At 45.7% G+C, this 14,705-nt stretch overlaps 1 long non-coding RNA gene across 1 annotated transcript; it reads left to right on the plus strand.

Moving 5' to 3' along the window:
• The first annotated feature begins 1,253 nt into the window (after nucleotides 1-1,253).
• On the plus strand, nucleotides 1,254-3,716 carry LOC148377117 (uncharacterized). The gene is made up of 5 exons (XR_015856967.1): nucleotides 1,254-1,353; nucleotides 1,531-1,577; nucleotides 1,701-1,778; nucleotides 3,343-3,513; nucleotides 3,637-3,716. It is a non-coding gene; the product is annotated as an uncharacterized LOC148377117 (long non-coding RNA).
• Nucleotides 3,717-14,705: the final 10,989 nt, after the last annotated feature.

The following is a 14,705-nucleotide window of genomic DNA, read 5'->3' on the forward strand; positions in this document are numbered from 1 at the left end:
CAATACGGTGTCTTTTCAAAGGTGCAAATAAATCCAGCGTGGGCGGAACACGCACGTCTTCGGTTTTTCCCGCTTTGTTTGTGTGACAGCTGTTGTGAAAATTTTATACAAATAAAGTTGTATAGTACAGGTTTGGCCAAGCCGCAACTCCCGAACCGCATGCGGCTCTTTTATGTTCATATCAACATTTGTGTGTGTGTGTGTGTGTGGTGGGGGGGGGGGGGGGGTTGTGCGTGTTGGCTTCACTTGAGTTCAATTTGGTATTTTGGTCAAAAGCGCATGTGGTGAAATTCCACAAAGTAGGATGGGCAAACACATTTCTTTAAACTATGAGTGTCAATTGGGCTCTCGAAATGGCAGGGAAAAGATGCACAGCAAAACGAAAATACGTAGATGAACACAGGACGTTTTAATCAGAGTGGGAAAGTTTCTATTTTTTGTTGAACGTGATGGCAAACCATTCTGCCTGATATGTCAGACCTCAGCGCATTTCAAAGATTCAAATCTTCAGCGCCATGCACTTCAGCTCACTCCATGCTAACATTGATCAGGCGTCGAACCCGCATCATCATGCTTAAGAGGTGGCCATGCTAACCAGTGCGCCATTATGTCAACGCATAATAACTAAGTCTACTGGTCAAAACAGCGGTTACTATATGACGTCGCTACGTCGTGGTCACGTGACGCAGACAAGACGTCAATGGACGTGGGCAGAGTTAACTTGTTTAAAAGGGAGTAGGCAGAAGAAATATTTAATTTATTTAAATCTATTTTGAGTGCACACCATTATGCCAATGCATAACAACTGTAAATCTACTAAACAAAACAGCGGTTGCTATATGACATCTGCCACGTCGTGGTCATGTGACATACGTGACGTCGATGGGCGTAACTTTCGCCGGAATTCAAATCCGCGGGGAGAGTTAACTTGTTTAAAAGAGAGTGGGCAGAAGAATTATTTAATTTATTTAAATCTATTTGGTGTGTGCGCCATTATGTCAATGCATAACAACTGTAAGTCTACTAAACAAAACAGCGGTTGCTATTTGACGTCTGCCACGTCGTGGTCACGTGACGCGGACGTGACGTCGACGCCTACTTTACATCCCACCGATCACAGGACTCCTCGGCTGCATAACCGTGCCCCCTTCCCAACCAATCGGATTTGCTATACGCGAAAACGACGCCAATGGAAAGAGCTTCCGCCCAAATTTAAATCCGTGGGCGTGGCTCGCAGCAGGAAGTAGGAAAATGGCGGCGATGTTGACAAAGACACAGCGGATGGTAACATACGACTAACAAGAGAAATATTTTTATTTTCTGCTTGCAACTGGACCGTCCAGAGCGTACACGGTAAGTACAACTCATCGTTTTTAAAAAGAAGTACTTTTGTTGCCCTGAAAAGCGAGTGAGCGTGGCGTTTGTGGGGGACGTCGAATTTCGACGATTCTTTCTGGTCAACGGTTGTAAATGATTGTGTTGATTAAAAAAGAAAACTTGATGTAACTCTACTTTTAACTGCCGTTTCAGATAGATTTGGAATTGCATCACATCCAATTTTGCCTAGAGCGTACACGGTAAGTAACACTCGTTGTGTTTAAGGAGATTTACGTTTGTAATAGCAGAAGTGTAGCCGCGTTGCGTTGTACGTGTGAATGTTGGTCCGGGCGAAATGTTAATGTTTAATTTCATTCCTTTAGGTTCCACGGTGTTTGTTGGCTGCAAGTTTTCCACTGCAAGAAGAGGCTCATATCATTGACCAGGAGCGAGCTACAATGGTGAGTAGCCATAACATTTATGTTAAACACTTCCTATTTCATGTCTAACAGTACTTGATTTAACAAATAACCATAAATAAATACAGTGTGGGCACTGAAGTTAACATATGTGATTATACTGCCTAATCTGTCACGGAGTAGATTGTTGCAAAGTAATATAAGATCCAAAGTTGTAATTCAGAATAGTTTTCAAAAGAAGGCCATTAGAATTATATACAAGTCTGATTACCCTGAACAAGCTATTAATTAAATCACAAATTCTTCAATTCAAAGATTTGGTAGATTATCAGACAAATAATGTCTAACAGTAATTGATTTAACACATCACGATAAGTAGATTGAGTGTGGGCACTCTCAAGTTAACATATGTGATTATACTGCCTAATCTGTTACAGAGTATGTTGTTGCCAAGTAATGTAGAATAGATCCAAAGTAGTAATCCAGAATAGTTTTGAAGAGGCCATTAGAATGATAAACAAATCTGATTACCTTGAACATAATAACAAGCTAAGTGTTTAATATGTCCTATGAAGTCAAAATTGGGCACCATCATGTGGTGAAATTTGGAATTGCATCACATCCAATTTTGCCTGGGAACAAACAGATTACATAAATCTTAGTTTTGAATAAGCCACTCCTTCTCAAACAAGTAAACTCTGCCCATTTTGCGCAGTAGATGTTCTGTTAATATCTAGTATTTATACAAAGTCATAATTTAAATTGCTTTCAACCTTCATTCATCGGTTCAACCAACATTACTCGCTCTTATTACCAACTTGTATTGATTTAACTAAGCGTTTAATACTTCCTATCAGGTCTCAAATCGAGATTTGGCAAAATACAATTTCAGCAAATCCAATTTTGCCAGGGAACAAAAATAGATTAAATAAACTAAATAAGTCCTCTTCCCATTAAATAAATCAGAAAAGTCTGTCTTGTAACCAGTCCTCTTCAAACAAGTAAAGTCTGCCCATTTTGTGCCGTAGATTTTGTGTCTATGCCTAGTATTTAAACAAAATCATAATTTAAACGACTTCTTTCCTTCATTCACTTTGGAAATTTGGAATTGCAGCAAATCGAATTTTGGCAGGGAACAAAAATAGATCAATTAAACTAAATAAGTCTTCTTCCCATTAAATAAATTAAAAAAGTCTGTCTTGTAACCAGTCCTTTTCAAACAAGTAAAGTCTGCCCATTTTGTGCCGTCGATTTTGTGTTAATGCCTAGTATTTATACAAAATCATAATTTAAAGGACTTCATTCCTTCATTCACTTTGGAAATTTGGAATTGCAGCACATCAAATTTTGCCTGGGAAGAAAAGTAGATTAAATAAATTTAATAAGTCTTACTACTTCCCATTAAATAAATTAAATACGTCTTACTTGTTCCCACTCCTTTTCAAAACAGTAGTTTAAAACGAGGGCCCTTCACTCAATCTTTAACCCCAACCCCGCACGTTGTGTTGTATCTGTGAATGTTGGTTGTGGCCAAATGATAGTTTTCTTTCATTCGTTTAGGTTCCAAGAAAACTTGATGTAACTCTACTTTTAACTGCCGTTTCAGATAAGCGGGTATTACGTCGCAGTCATGTGCCGTGGATATGACGTAATTGCCCGAACCTCCGCCAAAATTCAAATCTGTTGGCGCGATGGCCGTGAGCCACTGAGCAGCGACGATTATCAACAGAAATATCTTTATTTTCTGCTTGCAACTGGACCGTCTAGAGCGTACACGGTAAGTAACACTCATTGTGTTTAAGGAGATTTACGTTTGTAATAGCAGAAGTGTAGCCGCGTTGCGTTGTACGTGTGAAAATTGGTCGAGGCGAAATGTTAATGTTTAATTTCATTCCTTTAGGTTCCACGGTGTTTGTTGGCTGCAAGTTTTCCACTGCAAGAAGAGGCTCGTATCATTGACCAGGAGCGAGCTACAATGGTGAGTAGCCATAACATTTATGTTAAACACTTCCTATTTCATGTCTAACAGTACTTGATTTAACAAATAACCATAAATAAATACAGTGTGGGCACTGAAGTTAACATATGTGATTATACTGCCTAATCTGTCACGGAGTAGATTGTTGCAAAGTAATATAAGATCCAAAGTTGTAATTCAGAATAGTTTTCAAAAGAAGGCCATTAGAATTATATACAAGTCTGATTACCCTTAACATAACAACAAGCTATTAATTAAATCACAAATTCTTCAATTCAAAGATTTGGTAGATTATCAGACAAATAATGTCTAACAGTAATTGATTTAACATCACGATAAGTAGATTGAGTGTGGGCACTCTCAAGTTAACAGATATGATTATACTGCCTAATCTGTTACAGAGTATGTTGTTGCCAAGTAATGTAGAATAGATCCAAAGTAGTAATCCAGAATAGTTTTGAAGAGGCCATTAGAATAATAAACAAATCTGATTACCTTGAACATAATAACAAGCTAAGTGTTTAATATGTCCTATGAAGTCAAAATTGGGCACCATCATGTGGTGAAATTTGGAATTGCATCAGATCCAATTTTGCCTGGGAACCAACAGATTAAATAAATCTTAGTTTTGAATAAGCCACTCCTTCTCAAACAAGTAAACTCTGCCCATTTCGCGCAGTAGATGTTCTGTTAATATCTAGTATTTATACAAAGTCATAATTTAAATTGCTTTCAACCTTCATTCATCGGTTCAACCAACATTACTCGCTCTTATTACCAACTTGTATTGATTTAACTAAGCGTTTAATACTTCCTATCAGGTCTCAAGGCAAGATTTGGCAAAATACAATTTCAGCAAATCCAATTTTGCCAGGGAACAAAAATAGATTAAATAAACTAAATAAGTCTTCTTCCCATTAAATAAATCAGAAAAGTCTGTCTTGTAACCAGTCCTCTTCAAACAAGTAAAGTCTGCCCATTTTGTGCCGTAGATTTTGTGTCTATGCCTAGTATTTAAACAAAATCATAATTTAAACGACTTCTTTCCTTCATTCACTTTGGAAATTTGGAATTGCAGCAAATCGAATTTTGCCAGGGAACAAAAATAGATCAATTAAACTAAATAAGTCTTCTTCCCATTAAATAAATTAAAAAAGTCTGTCTTGTAACCAGTCCTTTTCAAACAAGTAAAGTCTGCCCATTTTGTGCCGTCGATTTTGTGTTAATGCCTAGTATTTATACAAAATCATAATTTAAAGGACTTCATTCCTTCATTCACTTTGGAAATTTGGAATTGCAGCACATCAAATTTTGCCTGGGAAGAAAAGTAGATTAAATAAATTTAATAAGTCTTACTACTTCCCATTAAATAAATTAAATACGTCTTACTTGTTCCCACTCCTTTACAAAAAAGTAGTTTAAAACGAGGTCCCTTCACTCAACCTTTAACCCTATTTATTCACCTTCTAGGCTAAGTGTTAAAGGCTAAGTGTTAAAGGCTAAGTGTTAAAGGCTAAGTGTTAGAGGCTAAGTGCCAGAGGCTAGGCGCCAGAGGCGAGTTTTTGTGGGCTGAAGTTTTAGTGGGGTTAGTGTGAATACAATCCAAAAGAATACAACAGAATACAATACAATAGAATATAATACATAGATTAAATTCAATAGCTCTTACTACTTCCCATTAAATAAATTAAATACGTCTTACTTGTTCCCAATCCTTTTCAAAAAAGTAGTTTAAAACGAGGGCCCTTCACTCAACCTTTAACCTCAACCCCGCACGTCACATTGTGTTGTATCTGTGAATGTTGGTTGTGGCCAAATGATAGTTTTCTTTCATTCGTTTAGGTTCCACGGTGTTTGTTGGCTATGTTTTCCACTGTCAGAAGGATGAAAATACAAAGTACAACGCTTGGACGTGGGCGAAGACGTCACCGGTGAGTCCTTCCTTCCTATTTATTTACCTTCTAGATGCTAGAGGCTAAGTGTTAGAGGCTAAGTGTTAGAGGCTAAGTGTTAAACACAATACGAACAACACAACGATACTGCACTGAACAACACGATACCGCACTGAGAAACACGATACCGCACTGAACAACACGATACCGCACTGAACAACACCATGCCGCACTGAACACCATGCCACACTGAACAACACCATCCCGCACTGAACAACACCATGCCGCACTAAACAACACCATGCCGCACTGAACAACACCATGCCTCACTGAACGACACCATGCCGCACTGAAAGACACCATGCCGCACTGAACGACACCATGCCGCACTGAAAGACACCATCCCGCACTGAACACCATGCCGCACTGAACAACACCATCCTGCACTGAACAACACCATCCCGCACTGAACAACACCATGCCGCACTGAACAACATTATGCCGCACTGAACATTATGCCGCACTGAACAACACCATGCCGCACTGAACAACACCATGCCGCACTGAACAACATTATGCCGCACTGAACAACACCATGCCGCACTGAACAACACCATGCCGCACTGAACAACACCATGCCGCACTGAACAACATTATGCCGCACTGAACAACACCATGCCGCACTGAACAACACCATCCTGCACTGAACAACACCATTCCGCATTGAACACCATGCCGCACTGAACAACACCATCCCGCACTGAACAACACCATCCCGCACTGAACAACACCATGCCGCACTGAACAACATTATGCCGCACTGAACAACATTATGCCGCACTGAACAACACCATGCCGCACTGAACAACACCATGCCGCACTGAACAACACCATGCCGCACTGAACAACATTATAACGCACTGAACAACACCATCCCGCACTGAACAACACCATGCCGCACTAAACAACATTATGCCGCACTGAACAACATTATGCCGAAATGAACAACACCATGCCGCACTGAACAACACCATGCCGCACTGAACAACACCATCCTGCACTGAACAACACCATCCCGCACTGAACAACACCATGCCGCACTGAACAACACCATGCCGCACTGAACAACACCATGCCGCAATGAACAACACCATCCCGCACTGAACAACATTATGCCGCACTGAACAACATTATGCCGCACTGAACAACACCATGCCGCACTGAACAACACCATGCCGCACTGAACAACACCATCCTGCACTGAACAACACCATCCCGCACTGAACAACACCATGCCGCACTGAACAACATTATGGCGCACTGAACAACATTATGCCGCACTGAACAACACCATGCCGCACTGAACAACACCATGCCGCACTGAACAACACCATGCCGCAATGAACAACACCATCCCGCACTGAACAACACCATGCCGCACTGAGCAACACCATGCCGCACTGAACAACACCATCCTGCACTGAACAACACCATGCCGCACTGAACAACACCATTCCGCACTGAACAACACCATGCCGCACTGAACAACATTACGCTGCACTGAACAACACCATGCCGCACTGAACAACACCATGCCGCACTGAACAACACCATGCCGCATTGAACAACACCATGCCGCATTGAACAACACCATGCCGCACTGAACAACACCATCCTGCACTGAACAACACCATGCCGCATTGAACAACACCATGCCGCACTGAACAACACCATCCTGCACTGAACAACACCATCCCGCACTGAACAACACCATCCCGCATTGAACAACACCATCCTGCACTGAACAACACCATGCCGCACTGAACAACACCATGCCGCACTGAACAACACCATTCCGCACTGAACAACACCATGCCGCACTGAACAACACCATCCTGCACTGAACAACACCATCCCGCACTGAACAACACCATGCCGCATTGAACAACACCATCCTGCACTGAACAACGCCATCCTGCACTGAACAATACCATGCCGCACTGAACAACACCATGCCGCACTGAACAACACCATGCCGCACTGAACAACACCATGCCGCACTGAACAACATTATGCCGCACTGAACAACATTATGTCGCACTGAACAACACCATGCCGCACTGAACAACACCATGCCGCACTGAACAACATTATGCCGCACTGAAAAACACCATGCCGCACTGAACAACACCATCCCGCACTGAACAACACCATGCCGCATTGAACAACACCATGCCGCACTGAACAACACCATGCTGCACTGAACAACATTATGCTGCACTGAACAACACGATCCTGCATTGAACAACACCATGCCGCACTGAACAACACCATCCTGCACTGAACAACACCATCCTGCACTGAACAACACCACCCCGCACTGAACAACACGATCCCGCATTGAACACCATCCCGCACTGAACAACACCATGCCGCACTGAACAACACCATTCCGCACTGAACAACACCATGCCGCACTGAACAACACCATGCCGCACTGAACAACACCATGCCGCACTGAACAACACCATGCCGCACTGAACAACATTATGCCGCACTGAACAACACCATGCCGCACTGAACAACACCATCCCGCACTGAACAACACCATGCCGCATTGAACAACACCATGCCGCACTGAACAACACCATCCTGCACTGAACAACACCATCCCGCACTAAACAACACCATGCCGCACTGAACAACATTATGGCGCACTGGACAACATTATGCCGCACTGAACAACACCATGCCGCACTGAACAACACCATGCCGCACTGAACAACACCATGCCGCACTGAACAACACCATGCCGCACTGAACAACATTATGCCGCACTGAACAACACCATGCCGCACTGAACAACACCATGCCGCACTGAACAACACGATCCCGCATTGAACAACACCATCCTGCACTGAACAACACCATGCCGCACTGAACAACACCATGCCGCACTGAACAACACCATTCCGCACTGAACAACACCATGCCGCACTGAACGACACCATCCTGCACTGAACAACACCATCCCGCACTGAACAACACCATGCCGCATTAAACAACACCATGCCGCACTGAACAACACCATCCTGCACTGAACAACACCATGCCGCACTGAACAACACCATGCCGCACTGAACAACACCATGCCGCACTGAACAACATTATGCCGCACTGAACAACATTATGCCGCACTAAACAACATTATGTCGCACTGAACAACACCATGCCGCACTGAACAACACCATGCTGCACTGAACAACATTATGCCGCACTGAACAACACGATCCCGCATTGAACAACACCATCCCGCAGTGAACAACACCATGCCGCATTGAACAACACCATGCCGCACTGAACAACACCATGCTGCACTGAACAACATTATGCTGCACTGAACAACACGATCCTGCATTGAACAACACCATGCCGCACTGAACAACACCATCCTGCACTGAACAACACCATGCCGCACTGAACAACACCATGCCGCACTGAACAACATTATGCCGCACTGAAAAACACCATGCCGCACTGAACAACACCATCCCGCACTGAACAACACCATGCCGCATTGAACAACACCATGCCGCACTGAACAACACCATGCTGCACTGAACAACATTATGCTGCACTGAACAACACGATCCTGCATTGAACAACACCATGCCGCACTGAACAACACCATCCTGCACTGAACAACACCATCCTGCACTGAACAACACCACCCCGCACTGAACAACACGATCCCGCATTGAACAACACCATCCCGCACTGAACAACACCATGCCGCACTGAACAACACCATTCCGCACTGAACAACACCATGCCGCACTGAACAACACCATGCCGCACTGAACAACACCATGCCGCACTGAACAACACCATGCCGCACTGAACAACATTATGCCGCACTGAACAACACCATGCCGCACTGAACAACACCATCCCGCACTGAACAACACCATGCCGCATTGAACAACACCATGCCGCACTGAACAACACCATCCTGCACTGAACAACACCATCCCGCACTAAACAACACCATGCCGCACTGAACAACATTATGGCGCACTGGACAACATTATGCCGCACTGAACAACACCATGCCGCACTGAACAACACCATGCCGCACTGAACAACACCATGCCGCACTGAACAACACCATGCCGCACTGAACAACATTATGCCGCACTGAACAACACCATGCCGCACTGAACAACACCATGCCGCACTGAACAACACGATCCCGCATCGAACAACACCATCCTGCACTGAACAACACCATGCCGCACTGAACAACACCATGCCGCACTGAACAACACCATTCCGCACTGAACAACACCATGCCGCACTGAACAACACCATCCTGCACTGAACAACACCATCCCGCACTGAACAACACCATGCCGCATTGAACAACACCATGCCGCACTGAACAACACCATCCTGCACTGAACAACACCATGCCGCACTGAACAACACCATGCCGCACTGAACAACACCATGCCGCACTGAACAACATTATGCCGCACTGAACAACATTATGCCGCACTAAACAACATTATGTCGCACTGAACAACACCATGCCGCACTGAACAACACCATGCTGCACTGAACAACATTATGCCGCACTGAACAACACGATCCCGCATTGAACAACACCATCCCGCAGTGAACAACACCATGCCGCATTGAACAACACCATGCCGCACTGAACAACACCATGCTGCACTGAACAACATTATGCTGCACTGAACAACACGATCCTGCATTGAACAACACCATGCCGCACTGAACAACACCATCCTGCACTGAACAACACCTTTCCACACTGAACAACACCATGCCGCACTGAACAACATTATGCCGCACTGAACAACACCATGCCGCACTGAACAACACCATGCCGCACTGAACAACACCATGCCGCACTGAACAACACCATGCCGCAATGAACAACACCATCCCGCACTGAACAACACCATGCCGCATTGAACAACACCATGCCGCACTGAACAACACCATCCCGCACTGAACAACACCACCCCGCACTGAACAACACGATCCCGCATTGAACAACACCATCCCGGACTGAACAACACCATGCCGCACTGAACAACACCATTCCGCACTGAACAACACCATGCCGCACTGAACAACACCATGCCGCACTGAACAACACCATGCCGCACTGAACAACACCATGCCGCACTGAACAACATTATGCCGCACTGAACAACACCATGCCGCACTGAACAACACCATCCCGCACTGAACAACACCATGCCGCATTGAACAACACCGTGCCGCACTGAACAACACCATCCTGCACTGAACAACACCATCCCGCACTGAACAACACCATGCCGCACTGAACAACATTATGGCGCACTGAACAACATTATGCCGCACTGAACAACACCATGCCGCACTGAACAACACCATGCCGCACTGAACAACACCATGCCGCACTGAACAACATTATGCCGCACTGAACAACATTATGCCGCACTGAACAACACCATGCCGCACTGAACAACACCATGCCGCACTGAACAACACCATGCCGCACTGAACAACACGACGTCGCACTGAACAACACGACGCCGCACAGAACAACACGACGCCGCACAGAATAACACAATACCGCACAGAACAACACAATACCGCACAAACAGTTTTAGATAATATTACGTCGCAGTCATGTGACGCGGACATGACGTCAATAGGCGGAACTCACGGCAAAATTATAATCCGTGGGCGTGGCTTGCAACAGGAAGTAGGAAAGCGGCAGTTCTGGCAAACAAGACACAGCTGTTAGTAACACGATGACTAACAAGGCAAATATTTTTGTTTTCAGCTTGCAACTTGACCGTCTAGAGCGTACAAGGTAATTACAACTGTTTTTTTTTAGCCCTGAAAAGCAAGGGAGTGTGGCGTTTGGGAGGAATGTCGAACTCGGCGTCTGCTTCCAGCCACAGACGCCAAATTTCGACGATTATTTCGACTGGTCAACGGTTGTAAATTATTGCGTTGACTAAAAACTTTATTTAACTCTACTCTTAACTTTGCCGTTTCAGATATGCGGGTATTACACCGCGGAAATGACGTCAATAGGCTGAACTCTCGCCAAAATTCAAATCTGTGGGCGCAATGGCCTTGAGCGAGACACCGGATACAAACACGACGATTATCAACAGAAATATCTTTATTTTCCGCTTGCAAGTGGACCGTCTAGAGCGTACACGGTAAGTACAACTCATTGTGTTTAAAAAGATTTACGTTTGTGTAGTTTGCGTTGCGTTGTATCTGTGAATGTTGGTTGAGGCTAAATGTTAATGTTTAATTTCATTCCTTTAGGTTCCACGGTGTTTGTTGGCTGTATGTTTTCCACTGCAAGAAGAGGCTCGTATCATTGACCAGCAGGAGCTACAATGGTGAGTACCCCTTTCGTCTTCCATTTATGTTAAACACTTCCTATTTCATGTCTAACAGTACTCGATTTAACAAATAACCATAAATAAATACAGTGTGGGCAGTCACGTTAACATATGTGATTATCCTGCCTAATATGTTTATCACAAATATGTCACTAATCACTAATATGTTTATTTGTTTATCACAACACCTTTGGACCTTCAGCAATCGATTATTTACCTTCATCTACATAGAGACAGAACGATGGTGTCTTAAACATCTCATTCATTTCACCAAATAACTTCACGCAGGTGGATAACGGCCGTCTCGGTCACGCTATGTTGCGTGATGCAGTTTTGAAGAACCAAATGCATTTATTCAATGAATAAGTCAAGCTAGTTCTATGTTTATGATGTTGTAAGTTACGGTACCGATTGAAGTTGAGTTCGAAGCCAGTGGAAAACAGCGCTGCGTTTGTGCTCTCCAGGTACAAATGTTGTGATCTCTGACTGACGACCGGGCGAGACTCGAGTAAGAGATGTCCAAACGAGCTCCGGCAGGGCGGGCCAAGGCGGAGCGAACGGACGCCCTTCAGGCCGCCAATGACGAGCTGAGAACCAAACTGATGGACGTCCAGTTAGAACTTCAGCAGGAGAAGAACAAGGTGAAAACCTCAACAGACAGACACTGCCTGCCTCCCTGCCTGCCTCCCTGCCTGCCTCCCTGCCTGCCTCCCTCCCTCCCTCCCAGTTTTCCCGATGTAGATTAGACATGCGTGTGCCATGACTGTGTCAGCCTACATCAACAAATGCACCGAGGACGTCAGCACCACTAAGAATATCATCACCCGGGGCAACCAACGACCCTGGATGACTGAGGAGGTACGTCAAACGCTACGAGCGCGGAACTCTGCCTTCAAGTCTGGCGACAAGGAGACACTGAGGACAGCGAGAGCCAACTTGAACCGTGCCATCAGGATAGCGAAGCGAGACCGCAGTCGAAAATTTCAGGATCGTTTCCACGACGTCAAAAACATCAGGAGTATGTGGCAAGGCATACGGGCGATTACAGACTACAACTCACCCTCCCCCCCCCCGGTGGGTGTAGTTGATGCTGACTTTCTAAATGGTCTAAATAACTTCTTTGGGAGGTTCGAGGCACTAAACGGCACTCCAGCAGTTAAAACTGTCCCCCATCAGGAAGAGGAGGTACTCTGCCTTGACTCCGCCGATGTGTTGAAGACCCTGAGGAGAGTCAACCCCTGTAAGGCCCCTGGCCCCGACAACATTCCTGGGCGTGTGTTCAGGGAATGTGCAAGTCATCTGGCTGGGGTCATCACAGACATTTTTAACACCTCGCTGGGCCAAGCCACAGTGCCGGCGTGCTTTAAGACTGCCTCCATCATTCCGGTGCCGAAGAAACCTCAAATCACCTCATTTAATGATTACCGGCCTGTTGCACTGACTCCGGTTATGATGAAGTGCTTCGAAAGGCTGCTTAAAGGTCACATCGTTTCCAGACTCCCCCTATTATTTGACCCGTTCCAGTTTGCCGACCGGCAAAACCGCTCCACTCAGGACGCCATCTCCTCCGTTCTTCACCTGAGCCTGGCTCACCTGGAGGAGAAGAACACCCATGTGCGGAGGCTGTTCCTGGACTTCAGCTCAGCGTTTAACACCATCATCCCACAGCATCTGGTAGGAAAATTGGAACACCTGGGCTTCAACACCCCCCTTCGCAACTGGCTGCTAGACTTCCTCACCAACAGACCTCAGTCAGTCCGGGTCGGACAGAACACCTCTGATGTCATCACCCTCAGCACAGGCTCCCTTCAGGGCTGCGTCCTGAGCCCCCTGCTGTGCACCCTGATGACACACGACTGCGTCCTCAGGTTCACCACCAATCACATCGTGAAGTCAGCAGACGACACAACGGTGGTGGGGCTCATCAGAGACAACAACGACCTGGACTACAGAGAGGAGGTGGAGCAGCTGGTGGGCTGGTGCAGAGAAAACAGCCTGATCCTGAATGAGGAGAAGATGAAGGAGATCATCGTCGACTTCAGGAAAAAACAGCCTCACCACGCTCCACTGATCATCAACAGCTCAGCTGTGGAGGTGGTCAGCACCACCAAATTCCTGGGGGTCCACATCACAGAAGACCTCACCTGGACTATGAACACTACGGCACTGGTCAAGAGGGCACAGAAGCGCTTGTACTTCCTGCGGAGGATGAGGAGAGCCCACCTGCCCCCACCCATCATGAGGACGTTCTACAGGAGCACCATAGAGAGCATTCTGACAAGCTGTCTCTCTGTGTGGTGTGGAGGCTGCACCGCCTCCGATTGGAAGAACGTGAGGAGAGTGGTGAGGACAGCAGAGAGGATCATAGGGGCTCCTCTTCCCTCCATTCAGGACATTTCATCTCAGCGCTGCATGTCCCGTGCCCGTAACATCATCAATGACCCATCACACCCCCACCATGGACTGTTCTCCCTGCTGCCCTCTGGGAAGAGGTTTGCAGCATCCGCTGCAGGTCCACCAGGTTCTGCAACAGCTTTTTCCCTGCTGTCATCAGACTGTTGAACACTAGAACTGTTGAGCTCTAAACTGAACTCTGCATCACACATTCACAGAACTGTACTTTATGACACTACGGACCTCTATCTTGCACTAT

The sequence above is a fragment of the Syngnathus floridae genome, unplaced genomic scaffold (genome assembly GCF_059516105.1).
Source record: "Syngnathus floridae isolate MCC-2025c unplaced genomic scaffold, RoL_Sflo_1.0 HiC_scaffold_360, whole genome shotgun sequence".
Lineage (NCBI taxonomy): Eukaryota > Metazoa > Chordata > Actinopteri > Syngnathiformes > Syngnathidae > Syngnathus > Syngnathus floridae.